This window comes from Protopterus annectens, chromosome 10.part0 (genome assembly GCF_019279795.1).
Source record: "Protopterus annectens isolate FY-2018-M chromosome 10.part0, PAN1.0, whole genome shotgun sequence".
Lineage (NCBI taxonomy): Eukaryota > Metazoa > Chordata > Ceratodontiformes > Protopteridae > Protopterus > Protopterus annectens.
The window spans coordinates 1254048957-1254073836 of NC_056744.1; positions in this window are offsets into that span (position 1 = coordinate 1254048957).

Below are 24880 nucleotides of genomic sequence, written 5' to 3' on the forward strand. Positions count from 1 at the left end.
TCTCCTGAACATCATCAGATAAATTAATAAAAGCAGTAATACCCACAGATGCAAATGGATTTTCCCCATGCCAATTTCTTGCTTCAATACATTTCTCCCAAAACTTAGTGGGTACATCGTCAGAATGTTAAAGTGAGTGCTCATTTCTTTAAAAAGCAGGTTTTCCCATTTTTTACACATCTCATGAACTTCATCAGATAAATTAACAGAAACAATAGTACCCACAGACAAAAACAGATTTTTCCCATGACAATTTCTTTCTTCAATGCATTTCTCCCAAAACTTAGTGGGTACATCTCCACTTCTAGCAGTTTGATCTTACACATGGAATATATATTGTGCCATCAAACATGAGAACAAATAAGTAGCTTCTTCCAGAAAAATTCTCTGTAGGTTCAAAGAAGGATCTGTGGCCATAACAAATAAAGCCACACAGCAAGCAGAAAGAAATAAAGTCCAAAGCAGTAGCAGCCACCAATAAATGAATAAAATCTTCATTCACCTCTCTAGCACCTCTGCAACAATGCCTTCAAGGAGTAACTATCCCATACAAAATCACAAAATGTATATTAATTAAAAAAAAACATTTAACACATGAAATACTTGATTAATTAATTAATTAACTGAATTACCCTCCCGGTACCAGTGTGTTAAAATATATACTGCTTCTTTATGTAGTAACTTACCTTTAAGGGAGATCAATTCACCTTATTTAAAGTTATTTGTTCCAGAACATATCCCTTTAAAAATACAACTGAGTTACATGAAAATTTTGATTAGGACTAAAGCTTATCCCATTTATCTTAGAAAAGTTATTAATCACCTGACTACATATCGAGCATTTCTCGCACTGATTTGTGACAAAGGGAAATACTGCCAGCCTGGCTATCTGGAATTTTGTAAATAATTCTATGCCATTTGTGATTATTGATATGATTTATGCAGAAGTATGTGTAAAGTACTGAGCTAAAATTTAACCACAGCATACCCTTTTGGAATAAAACAGGAATGTAACTGTACTATTGTGACTGTTTATATATATATATATATGTTTAATACTAATTGGAAAACAGGAGGTTAACTTGAAAAAAATTCAGAGAAAATAGTTGAAATTAAATAGTTTGATAACCACATACAATAGCTATCTCTCAGTTTCAGTGTAGTAGCAGACACACTGTCTAGAGCTAGAAGTTTTTTGTATTGTCTTGAAAGAGAAGTTACTAGGTTTAAGATGTAGAAGTGTTTTATTGTTTTATGACTTTCAGGATCTGTGAACATCTGATAGATATGTATTTTTCACACGCAGAAGCTAAAATTCTGTTAGTTTCTGACAAAGGGGGTTTAGCTTGGGAACTGAAGTCAGGTGACAAAAAGGGATATCATCCAAGCTAACCCAGCAGTAATATTTGATATTAATTTAAGAACTCTCTCAGACAGAGACTGTGCATTTTGTATTTTGCCTTTGACCTAACAATATCAACTGGAAATATCCGCTCACCTCTGTACTTGCCTTGTTGTAAATACATTTTTTTACGGCATAGTAACTCTTTTAGATTCAGATAGGAATATAGTAGAGCATAGCTTAGATGTTTTCTTTATTTATTTAAGACTGTCCTGCAATGTCGTTGTAAATATTTCCTGTGATTTTGAACTCTAATGTAACAGATTACTTACTGAGTATTGTCTTGCTCTTTTATTAATTATTAAATATATTTAAACCTTTTAATTGTGGCTGCTCTGTTTAGAGATATTTAAGCTCTTAGACTACTTGCATATCTATTTGGTGACACTGTACAGGCCACTCCTAAATAGCCTTGCTCTTGGTCAGACTACCATGTGGATTAACAGTAACATTACACAGTTGGATTGGACACCCTTTGCTAAGGGCCTTAAATTAGCTGATAAGAGTTTGCTGGTGGCAGTGAAAACTACCTTATAGTCTGGGCAGAAGGGGGCATAGCTAGTAAACCTGTGCACCCTTACCCAGGTGTGTGTGTGTGAGAGTGAAGGGTTCATAGCTAGTAAACCAGTGCACCCTTTCCCAGGTGTGTGTGTGTGTGTGTCTGTGTGTGTGTGTGTGTGTGTGTGTGTGTGTGTGTGTCTGTGTGTGTGTTTGTATATAATTCAAATCTCAAGGAGTGTATGTGTGTCAGGTACTTGGGCAGGGACAACTGTCACCATGTAAAAACATATTCCTTCCCCTCATTTTTCCATGAATAGAGGTTACAATTTCCCCATTATCTAAAAACTTTACATGATTTCCTAATTGTAAACCATCAAATTTGAAATTAAATCTATTATTTTGTAAAGACCATACAAATGTATTGACACCTATATATATATATATATATATATATATATATATATATATATATATATATATATATATATATATATATATATACTCTCTATATATCAAACATAGTTTACTACATATTCCTTAAAAAATTCTTCTGATATATAAATTCTATTTCAAACATAGCCATGGTTAAATCTGCATACATGGGACAAAAGTTGCCCCCGTGGTCATGCCTTGAATCTGATGAAATATCTGATTATTAAAAATAAAAACTATATATTCTCCAAGCAAAACTTACAATTTCCACAATATAATATGACAATGGACTAGCCCATAGGAAATATTGTTAGAATTGAATCCATTTACACATGAAGCCTATCAATGAAGTATGAAAGTTTTATCTATTTCCTGAAGGTTATGGGGGAGGATGTCAAGTGTCTTAATTAAGGGTACACAGAAATTTGTACACTTCAGAAGTGCCATTGCACACCACTGTGCAAAGCAGAGGAAAAGGCATAGGGATACCTGGAAGAGGATCTCAGTTAGGATGCAGATGCAGCCTAATGAGGATCAAAGACTACATAGTAATAGTTCACAGGGATGAGAGTGATAACGGGCATTCTATCCAGAAAAACAGTGCGGAAAGGAATCATAGGCTTGTGATTTCTTGTACAAAACATTATTAAAATGTGCATAAAAGGACATATGGTTGAACAGTTTGTTCAAATATATTTAAAAAAAAAGATGGCAGAAGCACCATAACAAATGGAAACATCAAAGTCATGAAGTCACACTCACTGAATGATGGTACCAGACACCCACTACTTGTCAAATAATCATAGTAAGAGGGCTACAATGGTTGGCAGAGAAACACAAGCAAATCATCTTATAAGACTGCAGTAGGATGCTTGTTTGAAACTGATGAGCACTAGAGCAGTCTAACACAGTTTACAATTATCCTATATAGAACTTCTATTTTCCACACTGCCCTACATTTTCCACATTGCCGTAGCTCCATCTTGTGTAGGATAAAGAGGGAATCAGCAGATAATCACCATTTTATGGCATATCCTCTGTCAGTGCCCCTGAACATCTTCTGAAGCTGGAATCATGGTCATGTACATTAGTTCTGAATATGATCCTTTACCCTTACTCAGCAATATATATTGAATATATATATATATATAAATATATATATATATATATATATATATATATATATATTCATTGTAAATATTTGTTTTTCTTGCAGCCTATGCAACTTTCTCTTATTCATGTCAATATCTTTTCATTTTTCACTTTGTAGTACCCTCTACAACTGACAGTTGTTTATATTAATTTCTGTTCTTCCACTTTGTCAGTTATATGTTTGACTGGCGTATCATGTTATTTTTTTAATCTTGAATACCACCTAACATATATGGTATCCAACGTATTCATGTCTCTATTGCAGGTTCTTAAGAACTCCAGGTTATGGCTGAAAGGGCCAGTCTGACCATTTTTACTATCCTGTTAACAAACTTAAATAAATAAACAGATGAATATGCATTTAGAGATTAATCAATCTTTGTGTAGAACACTTGAGTGAGAAGACATCCTAGTTAGAAACTTTTCTAACTAAGTTGTGCACATTGTTTCTTGCATACTGGAAGACACTGAATTCCCCATAACCTATATATGATTGTGGCCAGTAAATAAATAGGCTTAGAATAAAACTAAAATGCTGTCTTTCATTAACTTGAAACAGTAGATCTTTTGTCAGAAATGGAGGGAAGTCATGCCCTCATACAACATTCACGTAACACAAGTGAGTGGGTACAACCTTCCATCTCGTAGCTGCATGCAGAGATCAGGTATGATAAAACCCTAAGCTTTGCATTCTTGGACTCAAAATATTTGTTTTAAAAATTCCAGTTGTTAAAATACATACTACAGACCAATTCTTTGATGGCTTACTCACTGCAAATTTTCTGTAGTGGAAGGGTAGTTTTAAAGACCCTCTGTTGCTCATACATATGTACACACACACACACACACACACACACACACACACACACACACACACACACACACACACACACGCACCTGAATATATATGATATATAGGTGGAGAAAACTAATGTGATTTATGATTGGCTAAAATGAGAGCACATGCATGCAAGCACATACATACACAAATACACGCTCACACTAACAAACAATACACCATTTTATACATGCTCGCATTCTGTTATGTACAATGAACATATTAAATGGATTCCTCAGTATGCATGTTTTATACAGTAGTAGCTATTTACAACCCTGTTTTGCTTTACAAATGTTGGTTCTACAAATACATTGTTCATGTCCCTGTCTGTATAACATTTTGCTTAACATCATATTTCTAAACCCATATTGTTGTTTTAGAGTGGGGACTTTGGGGGATTTTTGTACAGCACACTTAGGCTTGTTAGGTGTAGTACCTCCCAACTTACTACACCTCATGTGTGAGACCACATTTCTTTAATGTATGTTTAAACATCCATTTATATCTACCTGTCTGTTTACAGTTTACATATACTTGCTTCTGTGTGTGTGTGTGTGTGTGTGTGTGTGTGTGTGTGTGTGTGTGTGTGTGTGTGTGTGTGTGTGTGTGTGTGTGTGTGTGTGTGTGTGTGTGTGTGTGTGTGTGTGTGTGTGTGTGTGTGTGTACATATTTATCTAGAAAGCATTGATATCCAGCTGTGACAAAAACAGTCTACAGTACCATATATTTTGATTATCAACATCCACCCAAAGAAATAAATATTTATCAATACTCCATCACATCATCACGTATTTATTACTTCTCTGCCTGTGGCAACAATATCAAGAGCACTGAAGACAGCCTTCAGCAGCATGACTAAAAGTAACCACATTATAATCATACTTGATTTTTTTTAATGTCATTATTTAAACAAACAAGTGTTTGTATAAAAAAACAAAAAAGACCATAAGGTAAGCAGAGTATGCAACTTTATCTCACATATTAAGTGCCCAAAGTCTTTGCTTTCAGTACTTAAAACCAAATATCAAAAAGGATTGCAACAATTTAACAATTAAAAGTCCCTTCTTCAATTGTTTGCAGCTTTTACTAAAGCATCGACTGAATAATTATATATACACTCAGAAAGGGCACATATATCACAGTGAAACACAAAGACATGAAGTAGGATCTTTGAGGTATAAATAAATGCAGGTATAGTTGAAAAACACAAAATTCAATACAGTAACAAATAGTTCATTACGTTAAAGTGATAAACAACATTAATATTTAAACACAAACTATGCTAATTTTCTACATACAAATTCCCCATTTTTGAGATACAAATGTTTATTTCTATTATCTCTTTCTGAATGCATAAAATAAGCTCTTAGGACCTGTTCTCCCCCAATGGACCTCATTAAAGTGGTGAGTCAACAAACTCATAGCTAAATCCTGGAAGAGTTCAAGAAAGCAGAAAGATGAGAGTTGAGAGTACACACACACACACACACACACACACACACACACACACACACACACATATAGGCAAATCTTGGAAGAGTTCAAGCAAGCAGAAAGATGAGAGTTGAGAGTACACACACACACACACACACACACACACACACACACACACAAATATGTATGTGTATATATATATATATATATATATATATATATATATATATATATATATATATATATATATGGCTCTAATTAACTAGCTTGAATAAGCTAAATGTCAGTGATGCTAACTTTAACACATTAATGTGGAAAAGAAAAGTTACTATGCATGCTACAAGGATAAACCTTTTTGCAAACAAGCTAAAACGTTTTTTCTTTGCAAGGGGCACCCCTCTATTTCCCCCTTTTCAGGGTCTGTACCCCTATCCCCCTGCTATTTACTTGCCTTGACTCTGAGACTGCATAGTCCCTAGGGAAAGGGCACATTCCCCAGCCTTGAGGATTTTGTTGTTTTAGATTGTTTTAGATTTGATCTAAAATGATAATTTTTCATAGATCACTATTGTGAGTGTTTCATGATTGATAAGATGTGTGTGTGTGTGTGTGTGTGTGTGTGTGTGTGTGTGTGTGTGTGTGTGTGTGTGTGTGTGTGTGTGTTTGTCTGTGAATTCATATATGGGTGTGTCTCTCTATCAAGGGTGTAGCTAGGCATACTCAGTGCACTCAAATAAGTGCATTTTTTTCTGAGTATCTCTCGGAAATGTCAACACTCAAAAAGCATAGAAAGTTTAGAACTGTGTAAATGAATATTTGCATTATAGAGGTATAGAAAGAATTCTTGTGCAAAAGGAGTATACCTCTAAAACTAGCTTTTTATGTAAATAAATGGCAACAGTTGAAAATAACATGCCTTTTCCTACATATCCGGGAGTAGCATTTTGAAAGTTGAGTACATTTTTAAAGTGATAGGCAGGTACTGGGGGCAGCAGCATTAGGTCTGTGTGCAAAATGCAAACCTCTGGCTACACCCCTGGCGTCTATGTGTGTCTGTGAATGCTTGAACATGTGTATGTATGTGAGTTGGTGTGTGTGTGTGTGTGTGTGTGTGTGTGTGTGTGTGTGTGTGTGTGTGTGTGTGTGTGTGTGTGTTTGTGTGTGCGTCTCTCTCATAAGGCAGAGGCATAGCAGTTAGCTTTGCTGCCTCACAATATTTGCTCTTTACATTGGTTATAGCTGGAGGTACTTTTATTTTAAATGCTGCAAGATATCCCTTAGTCTACATGCTCGGGTACTGACGCACATTGCAAAGATGTATCATAGATGAAATGGCATCCTTCTAGGTAAGACTGCAATCCAAATTGTAGCTTGCTACAGATCCCCCACCATGCCCCAAGATTCTCACTACACCTTTCTAAACATACTGTAAAATATTAAGATACAACCAAACACACTAATACTGGGTGAGTTCAACTACACTGCCATTAACTGGGAAAACTACTCATTTGCCAACACCTTTGCCCAACGTTTCTTGGAATTCATAAATTCCAATGCCCTGGATCAACTAATCCATAGTCCCACCAGGGGCTCCAATATCCTAGACCTGGTCATTACCAAAATGGGAAATCGATGCTCCACACCTATGGCCACCCCCCTCGTTGGTCAGGTCTGACCATAAGCTAATCACCCTTGAAATCTACATCCCACCCCCAGTAAGGAAACCTCAGTAAAAAACTTCTCCAAAGCCAGCTTCATTCTACTCAAGTCAGAAGTCACAAACTTCATGACACCCATGCAGATAGGAACTGAAAGTTTGACTGCTGAATCCTACACTAAGGCACTGTATGAGCACATCCACTCATGCATGGATCGTGCCATCCCAAATAAAACCAAGATGCTCTCCTCCAAAAAACGAAGCCAATCTGGTGGTCCCCTGCCATAAGCAAACTTTACAACAAAAGAAAGAAACTGTTGCAGAAAAGAGGAAAATCCCAGGATGCAAAAAAACTCCCTTACCAGCCTCAGTAAGAAGCTGAGATCCCTCATAAAATCCCCCAAAGCTAGTTATTAAAATAAAATTGCCAAAGATTCCAAAGACAACCACAAGGCATTCTGTAGCTATGTCAATAATCTAAATGGCAATGCTCAGATCTGTTCTGAGTTACAACAGAATGGCATTAAATATACTGATCCCAAAGATATTGCCAATATCCTGGCAGATCGATTCAGTGCCAACTTCACCCCCTAAAGGGCCTATCTCAATACTGAAAGATTGCCAAATTCTGGTAATAATGGCCACACAGGTAAAAACCACACTCTCCAAAGCTAACAATACAGCATCCATGGGACCAGACGACATCCCAGGCAGTGTACTATATGAACTACAAAATAAACTGGCACCTCACCTAAGTGTCATGTTTAATCATAGCCTCACCTCAGGCTTCGTGCCCACTCAGTGTCGCACAGCTACAATTATCCTACTCCACAAGGGGAGGATCCACCTTGGATCCTGGGAACTACTGCCCCATCAGTCTGACGAGCCTGATTTGCAAGGCCATGGAATGTATTATCATGGAACTTATAAACAAAGACATTGGCAACCTTCAAACACTGGACCCCACCCAGTTTGGGTTCGTGAAAAGCCAATATTGTCTCCTGAACCTGATTGACTTCTTTGAATCAGTCTCCAGAGCTGTGGATGAGGGTAAGGTCGTCCACACAGCCTATCTGGACCTCACCAAGGCCTTGGACACCACCCCCCACTCTGGAATCATAGATAAACTTACTAAGCTGGGCATTAATCCCTACGCCACTCAATGAGTTGCCAACTGGCTTACTGACAGAACCCAGACTGAAAAAGTAACTAACTCCAAATCCAGCTACAGACAAGTGACAAGTGGAGTACCTCAGGGTTCAGTCCTGGCACCGCTCTTGTTTGGCATCTACTTCTCTGAAGTACAGGCCAACACTAAGGGACTCTGGCTAACAAAGTTCGCAGATGACTGTAAACTGGGAGCCATTATTGAACCCCCAAATTATGTGGATATTCTACAAAAGGGCCTTACAGAAACAGATGCTTGGTGCCAGAGCCATGGGCTCAAGCTCAATGCCAAGAAATGTATAGTTATCCCCTTTGGGAAAAAAACATGTACCTGTGAATTATCACATAGTTGGCAGTACACTAAACATCGAAAGTGTGATAAGAGACTTAGGGACCCAGGTGGACAGTGGTCTCACTTTCGATAACCACAACACCACAACAGTCAGGAAATCCTTCTGTGTGGCACATCTCATCACTAAGGGCTTTTCATCCAGAAAAAAGGAGGTCATTATCCTACTGTACTCATCCCTCATTAGACCCATTATAGAATACAATGCCCCATTTGGGTATGTACCTCTCAAGACATCTGCAACTGGAAAGGCCACAGAAATACCTCACTAAAAGAATCACAGGCCTAAAGCAGATGCCCTATGCTGACCATCTAAAAAAACTCCAGGTATACTCTGTCGCATATCGTCTACTCAGAGATGATCTATGCTTAACATACAAGGCCATGTCAAACCCAGAGCTGTTGGACATGCTACAGTTAAAGAAATACCAATCCCTCAGAGCCACATGCTCCAGGGATTTAAACCTTGTCACCACAATGAACAAAACATGCTGGAGGGATAGGTTCCTGACCCAGAGACTCCCCATACTCTGGAATAGACTGCCCATACATGTCAAGCAGAGCGCCTCTTTGGCACTCTTCATAAGGAACATTGACGATTGGATGGGAGATAGGAAATTTAACCAGGGGATCACATAAATCACCCTGCTAGACAGGGGTCCAGGGGAGTAAATATTGTGGGAAGAAATAGCCAGGGAATTGTTATGGCTAGGCTTGTATAGGCCTTAGGGCTGATAGCCTAGTACCAACCTATGAACCTCTCTATTGCCCATAGCTGTGCATGCCACATGACTGATTGTGTGTGTGTGTGTGTGTGTGTGTGTGTGTGTGTGTGTGTGTGTGTGTGTGTGTGTGTGTTTGTGTGTGTGTGTGCGCGTGCATCTTATAATTGGTTGTCTTCCTGTTCAGGATTAGTTTCTTTGCTTTCCACCCATGAGTACAAGGTTATGTTCTGGCTCCATGGTGATCTGGCACTGGATTAATTGGGTAGTGGTCTACTTCTAAATTTTGAAGTTTCAAAACTTCAAATTTTGAGACATAAGATCAAAGTTTTGCAACTTCAAACCATTTAAATGGCAATCACTGTACAGCACTGAATTGTATATTTACCATTGTTCTCAGTGTAGTGCGATCTCGGAGTTGGTATATTCTGGCAAATCATTTATGACTGAAATGACTAAATAATGACAGACTTTTGCATTTTAGACTTCATATATTTTAAAAAATGCATGCTAACTCAGAATGTGTTATTCTAGCAACTTCCTTTGCCACCCCATAATTTTGGCTTTGTCCTTATTTTTGCATTGAGAAGTTGAGAGGTATGCATTAGCCCTTATTGCCTGTCTAGTCAAAGCAGTACTAACTCTAATTTCCATATTATCTTCTATTGCTCATGCATTCTCCTACAGACCCCAGATCTTCTGTCACCCTAGTGCTTTTAGAGAAAAACCTCTGTCCCATGTTCAGAGCAGCTCAACCGTAACCCCAGCCTGACAGATATACTTTTCCAGCTGTATAACACTGTTTTCATTCTGTAAAATTTTGTATTACTGAGTGACTTGTTTTCATTTTTTATTTTTTAGAACTCTGCTATCCCTGTCCATATCTTATGCCCTCAATGACTTACTTAGGAATGTCCATGTACCATTTTGCATTTGCTCTGTCTTATACTTTTGCTTTATGTGAGAATGACACAAATGTTTAAGTTGTGATACACTTAATTATAACTAAAACATTATGAGTGTAGTAGTTTTGTTTTCTAATGCTGTTTTAATAGCACTGAACGTATGTAATATTTGACTGAGTTCACTTGGCAAGAAACTCACATTTGCCCAAGGTGCAGCAACCTTTGAGTTGATTACATTAGCAAGTGGGGTACAGATTGAAGCCTGTTGTATGGAGGTGTAAAGCTTTTGCACCTGTGACACAGCTATTTTTTAATTGTACTACATGCAACTTATGTTCTTTGCTATGCATTGTGTTATTGTTATTAGTATTGTTACATTGCTATGCATTGTGTTATTATTAGTATTAGTATTGGTATTATTACATTGCTATGCATTCTATTATTATTAATAGTATTAGTATCAATATTATTACATTGATCTGCATTGAGGTATTAGTAGTAGTATAAGTATTATTACATTGTTATGCATTGTGTTATTATTAGTAGTATTAGCATTAGTATTATTACATTGCAATGCATTGAATTATTATTATTAGTAGTAGTATTAGTGTTAATATTATTACATTGCTATGCAATGTAATAATGCTAACACTAGTACTACTACTACTAATAATCTAATGTTTTATACTTCACTTAGGTCTATACCCAACATATCCTAGCTATGCTACTATCCATCAACACACACTTTTTTTCTTGGACATACTTGTCCTTTACATAAAGAGACTTTCCCTTTAGTCCAACCAAATCCACCAACACCTCCCAACCACTGACCACATTAAACCATTAACAATTACCTTGCAAAAGTCATAGCCTTCCCAAGCTTAATAATATTAATACATAATGACAGCTACCCACCACACTTGCACCTTCCCATCGAGTCTTACCTACTTCCAGCCAAAGATTCCAAAGACAACCACAAGGCATTCTATAGCTATGTCAATAATCTAAATGGCAATGCTCAGATTTGTTCTGAGTTACAACAGAATGGCATTAAATATACTGATCCCAAAGATATTGCCAATATCCTGGCAGATCGATTCAGTGCCAACTTCACCCCCTAAAGGGCCTATCTTAATACGGAAAGATTGCCAAATTCTGGTAATAATGGCCACACAGGTAAAAACCACACTCTCCAAAGCTAACAATACAGCATCCATGAGACCAGACGACATCCCAGGCTGTGTACTATATGAACTACAAAATAAACTGGCACCTCACCTAAGTGTCATGTTTAATCATAGCCTCACCTCAGGCTTCGTGCCCACTCAGTGGCGCACAGCTACAATTATCCTACTCCACAAGGGGAGGATCCACCTTGGATCCTGGGAACTACTGCCCCATCAGTCTGACGAGCCTGATTTGCAAGGCCATGGAATGTATTATCATGGAACTTATAAACAAAGACATTGGCAACCTTCAAACACTGGACCCCACCCAGTTTGGGTTTGTGAAAAGCCAATATTGTCTCCTGAACCTGATTGACTTCTTTGAATCAGTCTCCAGAGCTGTGGATGAGGGTAAGGTGGTCCACACAGCCTATCTGGACCTCACCAAGGCCTTGGACACCACCCCCCACTCTGGAATCATAGATAAACTTACTAAGCTGGGCATTAATCCCTACGCCACTCAATGAGTTGCCAACTGGCTTACTGACAGAACCCAGACTGAAAAAGTAACTAACTCCAAATCCAGCTACAGACAAGTGGAGTACCTCAGGGTTCAGTCCTGGCACCGCTCTTGTTTGGCATCTACTTCTCTGAAGTACAGGCCAACACTAAGGGACTCTGGCTAACAAAGTTCGCAGATGACTGTAAACTGGGAGCCATTATTGAACCCCCAAATGATGTGGATATTCTACAAAAGGGCCTTACAGAAACAGATGCTTGGTGCCAGAGCCATGGGCTCAAGCTCAATGCCAAGAAATGTATAGTTATCTCCTTTGGGAAAAAAGCATGTACCTGTGAATTACCACATAGGTGGCAGTACACTAAACATCGAAAGTGTGATAAGAGACTTAGGGACCCAGGTGGACAGTGGTCTCACCTTCGATAACCACAACACCACAACAGTCAGGAAACCCTTCTATGTGGCACATCTCATCACTAAGGGTTTTTCATCCAGAAAAAAGGAGGTCATTGTCCCACTGTACTCATCCCTCATTAGACCCATTATAGAATACAATGCCCCATTTGGGTATGTACCTCTCAAGACATCTGCAACTGGAAAGGCCACAGAAATACCTCACTAAAAGAATCACAGGCCTAAAGCAGATGCCCTATGCTGACCATCTAAAAAAACTCCAGCTATACTCTGTCGCATATCGTCTACTCAGAGATGATCTATGCTTAACATACAAGGCCATGTCAAACCCAGAGCTGTTGGACATGCTACAGTTAAAGAAATCCCAATCCCTCAGAGCCACATGCTCCAGGGATTTAAACCTTATCACCACAATGAACAAAACATGCTGGAGGGATAGGTTCCTGACCCAGAGACTCCCCATACTCTGGAATAGACTGCCCATACATGTCAAGCAGAGCACCTCTTTGGCACTCTTCATAAGGAACATTGACGATTGGATGGGAGATAGGAAATTCAACCAGGGGATCACATCAATCACCCTGCTAGACAGGGGTCCAGGGGAGTAAATATTGTGGGAAGAAATAGCCAGGGAATTGTTATGGCTAGGCTTGTATAGGCCTTAGGGCTGATAGCCTAGTACCAACCTATGAACCTCTCTATTGCCCATAGCTGTGCATGCCACATGACTGATTGTGTGTGTGTGTGTGTGTGTGTGTGTGTGTGTGTGTGTGTGTGTGTGTGCATCTTATAATTGGTTGTCTTCCTGTTCAGGATTAGTTTCTTTGCTTTCCACCCATGAGTACAAGGTTATGTTCTGGCTCCATGGTGATCTGGCACTGGATTAATTGGGTAGTGGTCTACTTCTAAATTTTGAAGTTTCAAAACTTCAAATTTTGAGACATAAGATCAAAGTTTTGCAACTTCAAACCATTTAAATGACAATCACTGTACAGCACTGAATGGTATATTTACCATTTTTGTGACACACTAACCCACGCACGTTCAAGCTTGCACGGCCCAACAGCAGAACAGAGACAAACAAGAGCCAGCAAACGGTCCCCAAGGCTTTATTGAAATAAATGTAGTGTCAAAGACACTAAATCACTCTCTTGACCATAAATGTAACAAAGACATGCCTCAAACTAGTTTCAGTAAAATACCTTCTTCAGTGAGGAAAAATAACTATCACAATTCCATTAAACAGACTCCATATTTATATAGTTGCTTAGCCAATAAACAAATGGCTAGCAATCACCTGAAAACTTTTGATTATGCAAATCATTATTTAAAGAAAATGCACTTCCCAAAAACCTATATTATTAATAAAAATACATAGATGCACTAACTGTGCATAAATAATACTGTATAGACAAAAAATATATTATGTTGACAATGATATACAGCCAAGGTGTGGTGTAAAATACCATATAAATATATATGATAATTTATAAATGGTCATTTAATCCAGGTGGAAAAAAGGCTCCCAAATGTATAATCCAATATTTTTCTTTCTTACTTAAAATACTCTGCCAGCCTGTCTGATTTTGTCTATTTCCCTGTACTTTATTGATAACACAAAATATGAATTTAGCAGATGAATGCTTAATAGTATGTTGATATAGGGCATTACTAATTTTGTGAGTCCGAATGTCACTACGATGTTCTCCTATTCGGATTCTGAGGGACCGTGAGGTTTTACCAACATAAAAAGCCTGACAATGACATATAGCTAAATAAATCACCCAACTGGTTGAACAATTTGCAAATATGCGGATATCAAATATCTTACTAGTATTAGCACTAGAGAATTCCTTAGTTTTATTAATACTTCCACAGGAGGTGCAATGGCCACAAGGGAAAGTCCCCAATAGCTCATCCCCAGTGATAGTGAGTTGTCTGTATGTTGCACCTCCACTATCCCGATGTTTATAATGGGAAAATAACATACCCAAAGTTTTGCCCCTCCTGTAGGAAATGGAACATTGATCAGTCAAAATATGACAAAGATGTTCATTAGCCATAAGTATGTTCCAATTATTGTTCAACACATTTCTAATAAGTTGGTGATTTTTCCCAAAAGTAGTGATAAATCTAATGGTATCTCCCTTAACATCATCCTTAATCTGATATTGTAAAAGATCTGATCTCTGCTGTTGATCTGTCCATACCCTGGCACTAGATATGTCCCTAATTGAATAACCTCTATCCAAAAATCTCCTATTTAAGTCCTTTTTAGCATTCTCATAATCTTGAGGAGATGAATTAATGCGCTTAATACGTAAGTATTGTGATTTTGGGATGTTGCGGATGGTGTGACGTGGGTGCATACTTGAGGAATGAAGTAACGTATTAAACTGTGGATACTTCCTATGTATTTTTGTACTTAGGGTATTGTCCTCATTCCGATATACCGTGACATCCAAAAAGTCAATGGTAAACTTATGATATGTTACTGAGAATTCAATACCCCAAATATTGCTGTTCAAATGTTCCACAAATTCCATCAAATAATCAGCATCCGCACGCCACACCATCCAACAATCATCAAGATAGCGTCTCCAAATATCCATCTCCTCTAAATAGATGTTGTGCAAAGGGTCATATATGAGACATTCCACCAGGTATGCCATAAAGAGGTCAGCATATATATGGGCAAAAGAGGCCCCCATAGCTGTACCTCTTAGTTGCCAATAGCAATCACCCTGGAAGAAAAAAACATTTTTATTAAGGACATGCTCGGACATACATACTAATAAGGTGTTAAATCCGGGTGGGTATAGATCAGATCTTTGAAGCCAATAATCTAACGCCTGTAGGCCAGCCCAATGGGGAATACTCGTATACAGGATTTCACATCTAAAGTACACATTATCCATTCTGGATCTAATTGTGTATCAACAATGATGTTAAGAAATTCTGTTGTATCCTGTATGCGAGCTCTGACCATAGGCAATAATGGCTTGAGGTATGATGTTAGGAAAACCGATAAAGGTTCTGTAAGGAATCCATATCCAGACACAATAGGTCTCCCAGGAGGAGCACTGAGAGATTTATGGATTTTCGGTAACAAATAGAGAATTTGTTTTTGTGGATCACTAACTTGAAGATGTTTGGCAGTCTTTTGCGAGATAATTCCTTCTTGTACTGCCTGTTGAATGAATACATCAATGTCTTGTTTAAACTTGGGAGTCGGATCTGTCCCCATGTGCATATAGCACTGGATATCTGACAATTGTCTCAATCCTTCCTGTACATAATAATCATTGTTCAAGACAACCACTGCACCCCCTTTGTCCACCTGAATAATAACAATTTTATGATTTTGTCTCATTTCTGACAAAGCTGCTCTCTCCAAAGGGGTAATATTATCATGAGCTATGTTGGTATTAAAGTGTGGAAAATGTAAGTCCCTCAATACTGCTTGTTGGAAGATCCCTACGTTCTTATTCATTGGAGGTTGAAATGTTGATTTTTTAAAAATAAAATCAGTAGATCTTTGAGTTGCAGAATTGCTCTGATCATTAAAGAAAATTTTTAAATTCAACTTTCTACAAAATTCCATCACATCAACAGATACCGAATAATGGTCAGAGAAAAAACTAGGGACAAATCCCAATCCTTTATTAAGAATACAATGTTGTTCCTTCGTGAGTATATGGTCAGACAGATTTAAGACATTATCAAAGGGTTCAACTATTTGTTCAACAGTGCCTAAACTAGCCCTGTCATTGAGTCTGTATTCATGTCTACTCTTATGTTTCCTCCCCCCTTGGGATTTCCCAACATATCTAAAGGGAACTTGGATTGAGTTTTCTTTTTTACAGGTGATCGGACACTGGTACCTCCCTCACTGTCAGTGTAGGATGACTCCTCTCCTGAAGTACTAGTATAACTAGAATCATGTTGTTTTAAAATGGACCTAGGTCTTTTCTTAGGTCTGCCTCCATTTGCCACAGATCCCGTATCCTTGAATCTAACACTTCTTTGAACCTGAAAGGGTTGTCCTCTCTCATAATCATGTGTGTCCCTAGAAAATTTTTAAGTTTTCTGTCTTTCACCATATTGTCATAAATCACAATTCCTTGGACAACCGCCAACACAACTGGAATATTTAGTACTGTCCTTATATTTTTGGCATTCCATACTTAGATCTTGTACCCCCCTAAGCAGAATGTCCACTGTTCTTTCATAATAATCCAATAGAATTTTAACAAATGCCATTGAGCCCTTCCTCAGGGCATCATCCCATTCCTCTGTAAGTCTCTGTTCAGATCTACCTACAAGAGGACGAATCCTAATACTTAAGGCCTCTGGGTGCCAAGCCTCTATGAAAATAGGCCTTAAACAACCTTAAATGCCAAATATTGGCTCTAAGACCCTGAGGCCCTTATCCAATCTACGGAATGCCAAATCACAACCCCCTTCACTATTGGGGTTGTTGATATATTGGTTGTTGCTTGGGACATCTTCCAAGCCAAAAATGGCTATATCCTCCCTATCAGCACACAACCCTTGTAATATTTGATCTAAATCCATATTAAAATACAGTGTGTTGATCAGCAATCCAAGGAAATTCCCCAATATAAAGACAAAAAAGATTCAAGGAACACGGAATAAGTGATATTAGTCTATGGATATAAATAATATTATACTTCCATAAACCCCATTAAATGTCATTCAATTGTACTGTGTAACAAACATCAATTAAAAGGAGTCATCCACCATACACTGATCTAATATTCTCATATATCCCTTAGATAGTTTCAAACTATTATATAGAACAAATTTAGCAATGCCAAACAGAATGATTGTGAAAAAAATCCCGTGAAAAATGTGAATAAATGTGGTTCACTAATCACAGAAATGCAAAAAAATGCTGTCACCACCTAAGATAGACTGTACATATGGTGCAATAATAATATGCACTAAAGTACAAGGGATAATTTCCAGAGTTATACACACAACCAACAGATAATATAATATGGATATGACAATCCCGTAGCTATAAATAACTATTAATAGCCAGTTGTGCATATAAGAATAATTTCAAGATGAAAATCAACCATCTATGTACTTTCCTAACTCTAATAAAGTCTGTAAATGTATGATGATAAGCAAACTAGAAACTGTGACCAGTCCCCACTCAAAACATTCAAAAATAATAATCAAAGTTCAAGATGTCTGTGTATATGGCTAACATGACCACTATAACAATAAATGTAATCAAATAACAAATTATATTCATGGATCATAAGGGTTAAGCATTCATATACAAATAGTATATATAATGACAATCTAATATAACCCTTATATTATTATAAAACATGAATACCATAATACGTATTCTGATTGTCATAAATATATATTACATAAACCCATGTGAATCCAAGTTCCATAACCATCTCAAATATAGATAGAAATAGACCCTCTATACAGATGTACATATATCCTGACTAAAAAAGGGATATGACATGCTTATGCAAACATTATATTATGCTTAGTTACCAACCTTAGTATCATAGCATGTAATCATAAATGCCTGTTAATACACATACCACATAAGCCCTGAACACAATTGTTTTCCTAAAACAGGCTCAATATGTGATTGTATTCAAACCCCTATAGCCAACATATCATAAAAAGTCAAAAAATGAAATGGTTATGAATAATACACTGTTCTAATAACATGTCATAATATACACTTCTGTTGGAACATGGTTCCACATAAACATGACATCTTCATACAAAAGATTATAGTTCAAATCACATTAGTGACTGGTATTCACAACCATTTAGACAAAAAAACATTGTCCCAATCCAAAAGGAAAAGTCAGGAGAAACCCGTTCAGCGATAAACCATCACAAACAAGGCACCGTTATAGCCAAGACATCAGCGTTTTGATGTTCTATAGTAAACGCTAATAGGCCCAGAGCAGTTCGTTGAAAATGTTCCTACAAACAGTTTCTGAGGTTGGTCCCAACAAAAAAATTGTGATATACACAGTTTAAAGTCAAAAACGCGAGCCCTTACAAAAAACGAAACCAACCCTGCCAAGAAATGAGCTTTCCGTTGCACTTCGCCAGTCTCCAACAAGGCAAATCCAATTCCACAATGGCGTTTGAAACAAAGATCGCCTAAAGTGGTAAAACCACTATATTAATTGTCCAAAAGTAAAAGTAAGCACATATTTCATGGATATTCACAATGAACAACTCAAATATGCGCTCTGGTTTAACAATTTGAACACAGAAAAGCGTGGCAGTCTATTCAGGACAGGGCGCTTCAGAATAGTAAAAAAGAGACCGAAAATATGAAAAAAAGTCACCATTCCTTAGCTTTTCAAACCTGGAACGTGCAATAGAACCATAGAAGCCTTCGCAGAATGGAAAAAGGTCCAAAATTCAAAAGAGAGGAGTCATCTCTACAACAGCCAGGGAACCAGCACCAACAGCGAGGAAAACACTTCAGTGACACACTAACCCACGCACGTTCAAGCTTGCACGGCCCAACAGCAGAACAGAGACAAACAAGAGCCAGCAAACGGTCCCCAAGGCTTTATTGAAATAAATGTAGTGTCAAAGACACTAAATCACTCTCTTGACCATAAATGTAACAAAGACATGCCTCAAACTAGTTTCGGTAAAATACCTTCTTCAGTGAGGAAAAATAACTATCACAATTCCATTAAACAGACTCCATATTTATATAGTTGCTTAGCCAATAAACAAATGGCTAGCAATCAACTGAAAACTTTTGATTATGCAAATCATTATTTAAAGAAAATGCACTTCCCAAAAACCTATATTATTAATAAAAATACATAGATGCACTAACTGTGCATAAATAATACTGTATAGACAAAAAATATATTATGTTGACAATGATATACAGCCAAGGTGTGGTGTAAAATACCATATAAATATATATGATATACCATTTTTCTCAGTGTAGTGCAATCTCAGAGTTGGTATATTCTGGCAAATCATTTATGACTGAAATGATTAAATAATGACAGACTTTTGCATTTTAGACTTCATATCTTTTAAAAAATGCATGCTAACTCAGAATATGTTATTCTAGCAACTTCCTTTGCCACCCCATAATTTTGGCTTTGTCCTTATTTTTGCATTGAGAGGTTGAGAGGTATGCATTAGCCCTTATTGCCTGTCTAGTCAAAGCAGTACTAACTCTAATTCCCATATTATCTTCTATTGCTCATGCATTCTCCTACAGACCCCAGATCTTCTGTCACCCTAGTGCTTTTAGAGAAAAACCTCTGTCCCATGTTCAGAGCAGCTCAACCGTAACCCCAGCCTGACAGATATACTTGTCCAGCTGTATAACACTGTTTTCATTCTGTAAAATTTTGTATTACTGAGTGACTTTTTTTCATTTTTTATTTTTTAGAACTCTGCTATCCCTGTCCATATCTTATGTCCTCAATGACTTACTTAGGAATGTCCATGTACCATTTTGCATTTGCTCTGTCTTATTCTTTTGCTTTATGTGAGAATGACACAAATGTCTAAGTTGTGATACACTTAATTATAACTAAAACACTATGAGTGTAGTAGTTTTGTTTTCTAATGCTGTTTTAATAGCACTGAACGTATGTAATATTTGACTGAGTTCACTTGACAAGAAACTCACATTTGCCCAAGGTGCAGCAACCTCTGAGTTGATTACATTAGCAAGTGGGGTACAGATTGAAGCCTGTTGTATGGAGGTGTAAAGCTTTTGCACCTGTGACACAGCTCTTTTTTAATTGTACTACATGCAACTTATGTTCTTTGCTATGCATTGTGTTATTGTTATTAGTATTGTTACATTGCTATGCATTGTGTTATTATTAGTATCAGTATTGGTATTATTACATTGCTATGCATTCTATTATTATTAATAGTATTAGTATTAATATTATTACATTGCTCTGCATTGTGGTATTAGTAGTAGTATAAGTATTATTACATTGTTATGCATTGTGTTATTATTAGTAGTATTAGCATTAGTATTATTACATTGCAATGCACTGAATTATTATTATTAGTAGTAGTAGTATTAGTGTTAATATTATTACATTGCTATGCAATGTAATAATGCTAACACTAGTACTACTACTACTAATAATAATCTAATGTTTTATACTTCACTTAGGTCTATACCCAACATATCCTAGCTGTGCTACTATCCATCAACACACACTTTTTTTCTTGGACATACTTGTCCTTTACATAAAGAGACTTTCCCTTTAGTCCAACCAAATCCACCAACACCTCCCAACCACTGACCACATTAAACCATTAACAATTACCTTGCAAAAGTCACAGCCTTCCCAAGCTTAATAATATTAATACATAATGACAGCTACCCACCACACTTGCACCTTCCCATCGAGTCTTACCTACTTCCAGCCAAATTCCTAAAAAAAACCTTATCATCACAATGGCCAGCAATAAAACAAAAAAAAAACAATCCTGAAATTCACCATAAAGCTAAGAATACTCATTCATGTCCTTCTACTTCACTACATCATTTAAACTAACCAAGTCCCACAACTCTTATCAAGTAAACAACTATGCCTTAATGTGATCATTGCAGATAACAGACTAAATAAACTTGAATAAATACATTACGTCACCTCTACTTGTAACTCAGATATCCTAAGTTTTACTGAATCATGGGTTAAATCTAGTACACCAAGCCTTAACTTCTACTTCCCAAGCAAGACTAAGCAAATGTTTAGGAGGGTGGCATCCTCTTTTTTATATAATGTAAAACAACCGTATTCAGTACTTAGACAAATAAACCTCAACTAGTGACCATGACCCAAACTGGTTAGTTATCCTTTCTGCCTCAGCAAGCACATTCCTCTGGCTCTAGAAGTTGCCTATCTTCCAGTCCACTAACTCTCCATAGAGCTCATCAATATAATCGACATCATCTAGCCCGAGGGGAAAAAAATGAACACACCAAGCCACTGTTAGCAGTGTAAAAAAAACAGATTTTTCTTCAGTAGTTGAGCACTTTTGTCTAGAGCATAATATAGACTTCATCAGAACAGGCCATAACATGTCAAAACTCCTCACTTAAATGATTTGCACTAGTCAAATGATTTCCAGCTCATTAAGACATTTAAAAAAGAACCACAGTGAAAATAAAAACATACTTATACTCTCACACAAAACTTAATATGCATGCTGTGACAAATAGTGTACTTCAATTCAATAAACAAATATAAAAACAGACAAAAGGAAATATAATAATAAACAAGTTCCTTGCATCATAACTTAGTAGTCCTTATTTTAATAGACATGTGGTTATGTAAACGTGAATTGACTTCTGCATTCATCTTCAGTTGTCATTCTGATGATAGGAGGTAATGCCAGCACAGCTACTGGAATTTTGTAAATAATTATATGTCATTTGTGAGTATCAAACTGATTTATACAAGATGCTTGTGTTACAAATGCATTAGAACTGTATGTCATGTGTATATCAAACTGATTTGTACAGATGTTTGTGTTGAAAACATAGTTGTAATGTGGTTGCTTTTGAAATGTATCCATAGTGTGCCCTACTGGAGAGAGCAGAAATATATATACACTACTGTAACTGTTTAAATGTATATGTTTTAACAGAGGAAACTGGAATGTTAACCTCAGTCCAGCAAACTTTAAAATATATCTGAAATTAAATCACTTTACAGGCTAGGCCATAAAGTTGCTGTCTCACAGATTTCAATGTAGTCAGACACATAAAGTCAGTACCAGGAAGCTTTCTGTATTGTCTTTGGGGTGAACTAATTACTACTCTGGAAGCATGAAGGTATGAAATTGTTTTATGACTTCCACCATCTGCCACAGATCTGAGCAAAAGCCCTTGTGTGTGTATTTTTACAGGCAGGTTCTAAATCCTGCCAGCTTCTAGCAATGGGGGTTTGAATGGGAACTAGACGTCAGATGACCAGAAGTGATGTCATTCTGCAAGCTATCCCAGAAGTAATATTTTAGATATTATTTTGAGAAGTGTCTTAGTGAGACTGAGCATTCTGTATTGTGTCTTGGGCCTGACAACAAGAAAGACCATTCACCACATCATCTCCCTTCTCCATTAAGTAAGTAGGGAATAGTAATTATCCTAGATTCAATCAGGAATATAGTGAAGTTTAGTTTAGATATTGTTTTTCTTTATTTGCCTGAATCTGTCCTTCAATGTTACTTTAAATATTTCCTGTGATTTTGAACTCTGATCTCACTGTGAATATATATTTAGTATTTTCTTGTTCTTTTATTATTTATTATTACATGTATTTAAACCTTTCATTGTGGCTGATCTTTGTAGAGATATTTAAGTTTGAGAGTATTTGCATATTTATTTGGTGACACTGTGTGGGCCACTCCTAATAGACTTGCTCTTGGTTAAACTACCATTTGCATTAATATTAATTTCACTCAATATATTGGGTAACCTTGTAAGTGGCTTAAGGTAGCTGGCAGGAGTGCCTAATGACAGTCATAACTACCATATAGTCTTGGCAGAAGGGGGCATAGCTGGTAAACCCATGCCAGCCTTTTCCGTGTGTGTTTGTGTGAACTCAAATCTCAAAGATGGTGTGCCACCAACCTGGGCAGGGACATGTAGCACTGGTTGGACAGAGAGGGTGCTGGACGTCTTGGTCTGGATACTCAACTGAGATTTCAACACTGTAGCTGTGCCACTGAGGAGTCATATTGGGGATCTGCAGAAAGAGGAAGAAACCCAACTGCAGACTGACTGTGTCCCCCATGTGCTCTTAAGGGAAATTGTGTTTGATTGTACTTGATGCAGAGAGCTGCATCTGGAAATACTGTGTGGGTACCTGTTAACCTCCCATTGAACATCCCCCACTGGTGCCAGTGGTGAGGATTGAGGCTCCTTGATTACTAGCCCAAAGGTGGAGCATCACAGTCATAATCACCTTCTATCATTTTTAGGAGATTATAATATCATCCTCCTATATAACAGAAATTCTGATATACATGTGTATGTGTATATATATATATATATATATATATATATATATATATATATATATATAAAATGTATGACACCTTAGCTAACCTCAGCATCATGCAGGTAGTATAGGATTTTCACTAGATCTAGCCCCAAAACAGGCAATCACTCTTTGCTTGACTTAATCATTTCCAATGAACCCAACATAATTCCAAAATTTAAATGTGCTGTCTCCATCTTTTAGTGACCATTGTCCCATAACTTTCTTCATTGCTGTTCCTATCACCAAATCTTCACCTCCCTAATAACCATCCACCCCAATGCACAACTAAATATTGCTAAACTACAATCTAAATTTGCTACTCTACAATGGCATAGCCTCTTAGGCAATTCTGACAGCTCTGCTGAAGCTACATCCTTCTTTAACATTCTTCTTAAACTCCAGGACAAGGACTTACCCAAAGTCACTAGCCTCCTTAAGCCATCAACCAATATACATGGCTTAGGAAAGAAACTCAAATGTCTATATAAACTGGGGAGTATGGAAACAGACCCCTTCAACAGAAACTAGGAAATAATTCATAACACTAAGAAACCTAGCAAAGAAGACCAGCAGAAGACACAATGCTAACTCACTAATTTCCATACAAAACCCCTTACAATACATCTTAGAAAATTTTTGGATACTGGTATGTAACATAACTGGTTGCTACCTCCAAAAAGATCCCCTACAAAAAGATGCCATCAAAGCCTCCTTTCAGGTGTATTACTTCTATAGACTTCCTGCAGGAATTCAACTCATAGCCTTCCATGAATGTTTGTACCCATCATGCAATATAACCTGCTAGTGAGACCCAATCAGATTACCTTCCATTCTACTATAAAGACATATGGAAGGAACTGGACAAAATCCCTACTGATACCCCATAGGAAAAGATGGAGTCCACCCTTGATTTTTCCACTTATATAAGAAAACATATCCTACAGCCTCTCAAACACCATTATAATTTATGAATAAGCATAATGCCATGCCTCCCTTACTGCCATACTTCACAACTGTCCAGCATTCACATAATATCCAAACTTTTGTCACACAGTTTTGGTCAGATCGTAATGAAATTAGTGGTTTTATGGCAAAACTTGGGGAGTGAAATCATTAAATAACAGACATTTGAGTTTCAGATTT